Here is a 9,071-nt window from a genome sequence, read left to right on the forward strand (position 1 = left end):
TAAGAGCACGTGCCTCGGTTGCAGGCTCCATCTCCTGCCCTGGAGGGCAGCCAATCCATGTGTCTCACTCTCACATACATGTTTTCCCCCCCTCCACTCTCTCTGAAAAGTAATAGAAAAAAAATATCCTCAGGTGAGTATTTAAAAAAAAGAAGAAAAAGAGTGGAAGGACATATAACCAAAAATCATCACATGGTTACAGTAAAATAATAAAAATCACAACGATTTTCTAATTTCTACTTTTTGTGTGTTATCCAATTTTTCTTTTTTTAATATTTTTTATTTTTAAGTTACAGTTGACATACAATATTATATTAGTTTCAGGTGTACCACCTTGCAACTAGGCCTTTATGTAACTCACAAAGTGGTCACCCCAATAAATCTGGTACCCATCTGATACCATATATAGTTATTACAATATTATTGACTATATTCTTTATGCTGTACTCCAAATCTCCATGACTATTCCGTGATTACTAATTTGTATTTCTAAATCCCGTCACTTTTTTCACCCATCCCTCCACCCCCCATCTGGCAACCTTCAAAATGTTCTCTGTATCTATGAGTGTGTTTCTGTCCTGCTTGTTTATTTTGTTTTTTAGATTCCATATATAAGTTAAATAATCTGGCATTTGTCTTTCTTTGGCTTATTTCACTCATCACAATACCCTCTAGGTCCATCCATGTTGCTGCAGATGGCAAAAGTTCATTATTTTTAATGGCTGCATCATATTCCATTGTATATATGCACCACTTCTTTATCCACTTGCCTATTGATGGACACTGAGGTCGCTTCCATATCTCAGCTATTGTAAATAATGCTGCAATGAACATACGAATGTATATGTCTTTTCAATTTAGTGTTTTAGATTCCCTAGGGTAATTCAGAAGCGGAATTGCTGGGTCCTTGGTTGTCTCTTGTTCTATATGTGCCTTTGTTTTAAAGTCTCTTATGTCTGTTATAGGTATTGCTAACTCAGCTTTTGTTGTTGTTGTTTTTGTTTCCATGTTCATGAAATATCTTTTTCCATCCCAAGTCTTGTTTTGTTATGTATTCAGCCACAGTATGTCTTTTGATTTGGAGCATTTAATCCATTTGCATTTAAAGTAATTGTTGATAGATTATGAATGATAGCTTTGCTGGCCTGCAAAGTTTCTCTTGAGACATCAGCTGAGAGTCTTATGGGACTCTCAAATTGTAAGTAACTAACTGCTTTTCTCTTGCTACTTTTAAGATTCTCTCTTTGTCTTTAACCTTTGGCATTTAAAAAAAAAATCCTCACCCTAGTATATGTTTCCACTGATTTTTAGTGAGAGAGGAAGGGACAGAGAGAGAGAGAGAGAGAGAGAGAGAGAGAGAGAGAGAAACACCTATCCATGTGAGAACATCAATTGATTGCCTCTTATATGTGTCCGGACAGGGGATTGAACCCACAACCTTTTGGTGTACAAGACTATGCTCCAATAAACTGAGCCACCTGGCCATGGCTAATCTTTGGTATTTTAATGATGATGTGCCTTGGTATGGGCCTCTCTGGGTTCATCTTATTTGGGACTTTCTGCACTTTCTGGACTTATATGTCTGTTTCTTTCACCAGGTTAGGGAAATTTTCCATTATTATTTTTTTCAAATAGGTTTTCGATTTCTTGCTCTCTCTTCTCCTTCCAGTACCCCCATGATGTGAATGTTGGTACACTTGAAGTTTTCCCAGAGGCTCCTTAAACTATTTTCATTTTAAAAATTTTTTCCTTTTTGCTGTTCTGATTGGGTGTCTTCTGCTTCTTTATCTTCTAAATCACTGATTTGGTCCTCTGCGTCATCTACTCTACTGTTGATTCCTTGTAGTGTATTCTTCATTTCACTTAGTGTATTCCTCACTTTGGACTGATTCTTTTTTATTTTTTTTAAACTACATTATTTAAAACACACACACAACTTTATTGATTTCAGAGAGAGGGAGGGAGAGGGAGATAGAAACATCAATGATGAGAGAGTCATTGATTGGCTGCCCCCTACATGCCCCGGACTGGGGAGCAAGCCTGCAACCCGGGCATGTGTCTTGACCGGGAATCAAACCACGATCTCCTGGATGTTCAACAGCTGAGCCACACCCAGCAGGGCTGTATTCCTAGCTCTTTGTTGAAGTTGTCATTTAGAGTTCTCTACTCTTCCCCTAAATTCATTGAGCAACCTATAACCAGTGTTTTAGACTCTGCATCTGGTAGATTGCATGCCTCCTTTTTGTTTAGTTCTTTCTTCTGGAGTTTTGTCCAGTTCTTTCATTTGGGAAATGTTTCTTTGTCTTCTCATTTTGGCTGTCTCCCTGTGTTTGGTCCTATGTATTAGGTAGAGCTGCTACATCTCCCAGACTTGGTAGTACATAGTAGGTGTCCTGTAGGGTGCAGTGGTGAAGCATTCCCAGTCACCCAACCTAGGTGCTCAAACTATGACCCCTTTGTGGGCTGTGTGCACCCTCCTGTTGTAGTTGAGACTTGATTGCTGTTGGCACATCAATGGGAGGGATTTACCCTCAGGCTGATTGGCTGCAAGAACTGACCAGGATCACCATGGAAGATTTTCTGTGCAGGACTGACCCCCATGGAGCATAACTCCCTTTGGAGAGGCTCAGGTACCCACCAAGTCCACCCTTTGAGTGTGTCACCCATGGAGGTGGTTGGGTGGTGCTTCAGCATGATCTAGAGCTGTCTACCAGATATGCTGGCACTGGGACCTTATGGGAGGTGCAGACCAAAGTCAGCTGCCATTTGTGGCCTGCCTGGGGCGACTCAGCATGAGCTACAAAGCAATCTGACGATACCTGCTACTTGTGCTGGGCTTGGAGGTGTCCGGAAGAGGCCAAGCTTCAAACTGGGGCCACTGCTGCTAGTGCTAAGCTTGGGTCCACTTAGCAAGAAGTACAGAGTATGCAGAGGCCAGATGCTGCTTGATTGAGAAGTTTTAGAAAAGTTGGCAGCTTAAGCCAAGACAGGCCATTTGTATGGAAATGCCATTGGAAAGTGGTTGGGTAGGCCTGAAAGCTGGGTGAAATGAGATCTCAGGGAATCACCAGGGTGAGGTAAAGTGTGTCAGCCAGGTTGATGGAGACTCAGGTATGGTGTCCGCCTCCTGCCTCTGTGGGGGGTGGGCTTAGGAAGGGAACAATAGCCTCTGCCAGCACTTTTGTCTGGGAGAAAGCTGCCCCTCCAGCTCTCACCCTGATGCCAAACAACTCAATTTCTCCATGTATGTCCCTGGCATCTTTCAAGCTGCTGCCCCAGTACCGGAGGTCAGAGCAAGTGATGCCACGTGAGTTTGTGTGTGGGCCCTTTAGAGGAACACATGGAACTCCAGCAGCCCTTCGTTTCGCTCAGCCACAATCCCCACTGGTTTTCACAGCCAGAAGTTATGGGGACTTCTCTTCCCAGCACTGGAACCCTGGTCTGGGGGTGTCAGGTGTGGAGCTGGGACCACTCACTCCTCAGGCGGGACATCTGTTGCCGAGATATCCTTCCCAATTGAAAAAAAATAAAAAATCTTTATTGACTTCAGAGAGAGAAAGGGAGGGGAAGAAAGAGGGATAGAAACATCAATATGAGAGTCATTGATCAGCTGCCTTCTGCATGCCCCCTACTGAGGAGTGAGCCTGCAACACGGGCGTGTACCCTGACCGGGAATCGAACCGAGATCTCCTGGATCATAGGTCATGCTCAACCACTGAGTCACACAGGCCGGGCTCCCTCCCAATTTTTAACTGCCATACATGGCTGTGGGACCAGCCTGTTCCATGTCTCTGCCCTTCCCACCAGTCTCAATGTGGCTTCTTCTTTATATTCTTAGTTATAGGACTTCTGTTCAGCTAGATTTCAGATGGTTCTCAATAATGGTTGTTTTGTAGTTTAGTTGTAATTTTGATATGGTTGTGGGAGGTTCCAGGTACCGTGTTTACCTAAGTCACCTCCAATTTTTCTTAAATGACTGACTGGGGCACTAATTTTACAGTGAATAACAACTATTATAATAAAAACCACATAATGGAATCATTTGTTAAATTTAGGCAGTGTTATCTATATTTCAAGTTGATTTCTTTATCAGTTACATATCCAAGTGGTTAAAGTATAAATAGCAAATAATATTTTAAAATAAATGTCTCTGTGTCTTGGCCCATGTTGCTCAGTGGTTAGAGCATCAGCCCATGGACCAAAGGGTCTCAGGTTCGATTCCTAGTCAAGGGCATGTACCTAGGTTGCAGGTATGATCTCTGGCCCAGTTGGGGCACATGCAGGAGTCAACCAATTGGATGTATCTCTCCCACATCAATATTTCTTTCTTCCTATCTCTTTCTCACTAAAATCAACCAGCCAATATATAAATAAAAAGAAAACAAAACAGCACAGTTGTGGGACAGCTCAATTGTGATACAACACAGCTGTGAAAAAGGCACCACTGTGAGACACCCCTTGGTCCAGGACTCTCTTTGGCCAGGCAGCTCTGCTGCACACCAGTCTGCTTTGGCCTGTGCTGGTTGGCTTAACTCTTCTCCATCAAGATATCTTTGGTGGTTCAGCTCAGTCAAGGAGACACAGCCTTGTCTCAGGTGCAAAGGGAAAGTGTGCTCTCAGAGCCAGAGGGAAGCTGGCTTATAGGACAGAAGTCCTCACTTCTGGTCCCTGATTGGTCTGTCCTGCAAGTGAAGACTCCAAATTCTCAGTTTGATTGGGCCGAAAGGCACTGTCCTGATTGGTCAGAACAGAGCTGCTCTGGTTGGTCAGAGTTGTGCAGTTCTGACTGGGGAAAGTCTGAGTCCTATTGGTTGAACTCTTTTACAGGGGCTGATGCAGATGGCAGAAACACATTGCAGGCTTCTCCTTGAAGTGCAGTTTGTGTGAGAGGCCCCTGTGTGAAAAACCCTGCTAGGCTCTTTTGTTTTTGTTTGGTTTGTTTGTTTAAATTTGAGCCCAGTTAGCCACCAGGAGCCCTTCTCCTTCTTTTAAAAATTTTTTTGAGATATTTTACTTTTTAAAAAATCCTCACCTGAGGATATGTTTTTATTGATTTTTAGAAAGAGAGAGGAAGGGGGAAAAGAGAGAGAGAGACATCAATGTGAGAGAAACATTGATCGGTTGCCTGCTGTATGTGCCCTGATGGGGGACTGAACCTGCAACCTTTTTGTTGTACAAGACAATGCTCCAACCAACTGAGCCCTTCTTAGTAGGTGTCTTCTTTCTCAGGGTTCACAGTGTGAAGGGGACAACACTAATTAGGATGCCTGAGATCAGAAAATAAATGACCAGTCAGTGGTCTCAGCTCAACACTCCATCCTGCAAAGGAAGAGTGAGAAGAATTGGAGGGGCAGGAGAGCTTTATGGTTGCCCAGGACAAACACTCCTCACTTGGGCAGCATAGGCCCATATAAGCTATAAGTCACTTCTGGCACCCATACTCTAGTTCCTTAAGCACATATAGAACCATAAGTGTGCTGCTAGTACTGTCCCTAGGCTGCCACTGCATGTTGTGTCAGGAGGAGTTTAACTTCTAACCAATGCATGTAATGTAATCCTTCCAACCTTGACACCACTCGGCTCTCCTTCTGCTCTCACCACTTCTGATTGCTCAGCTTTGAATGATGGATGACATACTTCTTTGTGTTCTGAAATAGGACTCTGAATATCATTTCATTTTTCCATGCCTCAGTGTCATAATTACAAATATGGACCCATGCTGTGAAAGAAAACTGTGGCTCTGGGCAGCACCACTGTTCCTGTCTCCCTAAGTGCACGTCTGCTCATCAGTCCATGCGGCCCCAAATATGGCAGATACAAGGTTACAATAATGCTGCCTTGCACATTGTCCTGCAAAACTTTTTGTGGACACGTTTGCACTTCTCTTGAGTGTAATACCTAAGAGTAGAACTGATGGGTCATAGGGTTGGGAAATGTCTAACTTTATTAGAAACTGCCAGTTTCCCCAAGTGGTTGTATCATTCCAGACTTCCACCAGCAGAATAGCTTCATCCCAGCTGCTTCACATTCCCTGTTGGTTCACCCTGTGCACTATGACCTCCCTTTGCTGTTGCAATAGCAAACAGGTCCCCTCATTTCTACCTTGGCTCCCTATATTTTTTCTTTTACAAAAGGTCAGATGCTGTAACTCTAAAATTCTCTGTGGTTTCCCAAGGTTTTCCACTAACCTACAAAGTCCTACATATGTGCAGCCTACCTCAGCTCAGTTCCTACCACTGTCCCCTTATTATTCTGCTTCAGCCCAACAGCCTGGATGTTTTTCTGGGCCTGCTTTTTTTCCTCCACAGCACACAGCACAAACTGAAACATTCTATAATTATTTCTTTGTGCTGAACTATTGCCCCTCCCTGGAAAGTAATCTCTACAAGGAGGACAGTAACTTGTTTTATTCATGCTCTTGCCTTGGTGTCTAATACAGTGCCTGGTACTCATGGGTGCTCAACAAATGGAATGAATGTGAGGACAAGAAAAACATCAAGTGGTGTCGGGTTGCTGTGCAGAAGGCTAAAGGGCACAGTGAGGGTGAGTGATTTGGTGGCTACTCAGACTGGGTCACCTGAGAAGGTGATCTCTAAACTGATGGCTAAAGTCAAAAGGGACCACACATGACAATAGAGGAAGAGCATTCTGGACACAGGGGACATCTACTGCAAGTGTCCCAAGGCAGGAAGAAGGTAAATGTAGCTGGTGCAGCATCGGTGAGGGCCGGAGGACACAAAGTGTTGGCAGGGAGGCTTGGAGAGCCTGGGTGAGGCCTTTGGGATTTTATCTTAAACAGTGTGGAGCCACTGACCCTGTTATACTGGGTGGGGCTTATGCCACTCGGCCCCTAATTCTTTGTACTCCTAACTAGCTTCTTGCAAGTCTCTCACAGAGACTTCTCACAGTCAGGGTAGCTTCTCCAAAATCCAATCCCCAAGTTCTAATTTGCTGCTTTTACTATGCTTTGGGCTTTACAGTCTGTCAGCACTGTTTGTAAATTTAGAGAGAAGGATGCTTCTTGCAAGACTATAGGGTCAGAAAACAGATCAGTGGCTGCCACAGATTGGTAGGAGGTGCGACTATAGAGGAACAGAGGGGAATTCTGGGGGTGATGTAATTTGTCTATATCCTGATGGTGCTGGTGGTTATGTTGTAGGCAGTTAGACAGACGTGAGTAGAGCAAGGACAATGGGCCAGGTACAGAATATCACCAGGGTGGAAAGCCCCAGGTGCCTAGCAACAGACAATTGTAGGGTGGGACCTTGCTGAAGGGTGACCTTTCCTCCCCTAGCGTATCACACTGCTCATGTGGTTTGGACCCCCTGACCTTTCCTCCCTAGAAATGACACCGAGGCCTCAGTTGTATTTCAGCTCCAGGTCCAGAAAAGCAGCAAAACCGGACCAGCGACTCCATGGCTGATCTCAGGACCAGCTGCCCTGGCAAATGACCTGCCCTGGAGCTGACCAGTCAATCAGTGGAGACCCAACCCTGAAAGGACAACCTGGAAATCTGCTGAAGTCTATTGAGATCTTCCCCTGGGACATCCCCTAAAATCTCCTCCCTTAAAGCCCTTAGGACGAGGACCCAGAGCACTCTCCCTACTGGGAGCACACCACCACCTTTTCCTCCCCCTCCCCCTCCCCCAGGTGAGTTACCATCAGCTTCCTCATTCCCAAGCTCCAAGGCTCCTTCCTTTACCTCTATAACTTGTTTCCTAAGCTCATTTTGTCAAGGAGTTACTTCTTCTACCTCTATAATTTACCACATAAATGTTCCCTTATAGTTGGAGTCTTGGCTCTGAATTCTTTCCTAGTCAGAACTCAGTACCGAGGTTGCTGAACCCAGGTCCAGTGTGACCTCACCAGTCTAACACCTGGTGCCCTTCCCACAGCCTACAACAGTTACACAACTATATACTTTTGTCAAAAGTATAAGAACTCTCACAGAACTCCACACTAAAAGGTGAATTTTACTATATGTAAAAATAATCTTAATTAAAAAATGAAATAAATACATAAATAAATAAACGAGAATAATGTTTTTAGTAATGAAAACTGGACACAGCCTGGCCAGCGTGGCTCAGCGGTTGAGCATCCTACCATGCAGGAGATCCCCATTTAATTCCCAGTCAGGGCACATGCCCGGTTGCGGGCTGGATCCCCAGTGGGGGGTGTGCAGGAGGCAGCGGATCAATGACTCATCACTGATGTTTCTATCTCTCTCCCTCTCCCTTCCTCTCCCTGAAATCAATAAAGGCATATTTAAAAAACCAGCAACAACCAAAAAAATGGACACAGACCCAGGGAGATTTTGACTGAGAGGGTGTAGCTGTCTGAGCAAAGTCAGAATCTGACAGTTTCACTTTTCCCTGAGGTTTCTCATCGTTTCTGCTGCCTGCACTGCTCCTCCTGTGAAACCGCATCCCCCTTCCTAAGTTTCCTTTATTGCAGCAGAAACAGGCTGGCATTTTCAAAAACATCTTTAAGGAACCTCTTTTCTAAAAGATTGGTTCTAAGCTCATTGTTATGGGCTGAATTGTGTCCCCCCCCCAATTCATATGTTGAAGCTCTAACCCTCAGTCTCTCAGAATGTGTCTGTTTTTGGAGACAGGGCCTTTAAAGAGGTAATTAAGATTAAATGAAGTCATTAGGGTGGGGCCCTAATCCAATCTATTGTCCTTGAGGGAAGAGGAGATTGGGGCTCGGACACCCACAGAGAAAAGACCATGTTTCGATACAGGGAGAAGGCGGCTATCTACAAGCCAAGGAGAGAGGCCTCAGAGGAAACCAACCCGGACAACCCTTCATCTTGGACTTCTGGGCCTCCAGAACTGTGAGAAAATAGATTTCTGTTGGTTAAGCCATCGGGTCTGTGGTACTTTGCTATGGCAGCTCAATAGAACTACTATACCCACCTTCCTCTGAGTCACTGGTACCCAGTCAGAGAGGGCTGGGTTCCTTTCCTATTTATTGCCTGTGCTCCTTCCCAGCTGAGCTTTCCTCTTCTGGTCCTGGGGAGGTCTCACACCTGTCTTTTCCTGTCCCAACCTCAAGGGCAAAGCTTACTG

This window comes from Miniopterus schreibersii (assembly GCF_964146895.1).
Source record: "Miniopterus schreibersii genome assembly, chromosome: 2".
Taxonomy (NCBI): domain Eukaryota; kingdom Metazoa; phylum Chordata; class Mammalia; order Chiroptera; family Miniopteridae; genus Miniopterus; species Miniopterus schreibersii.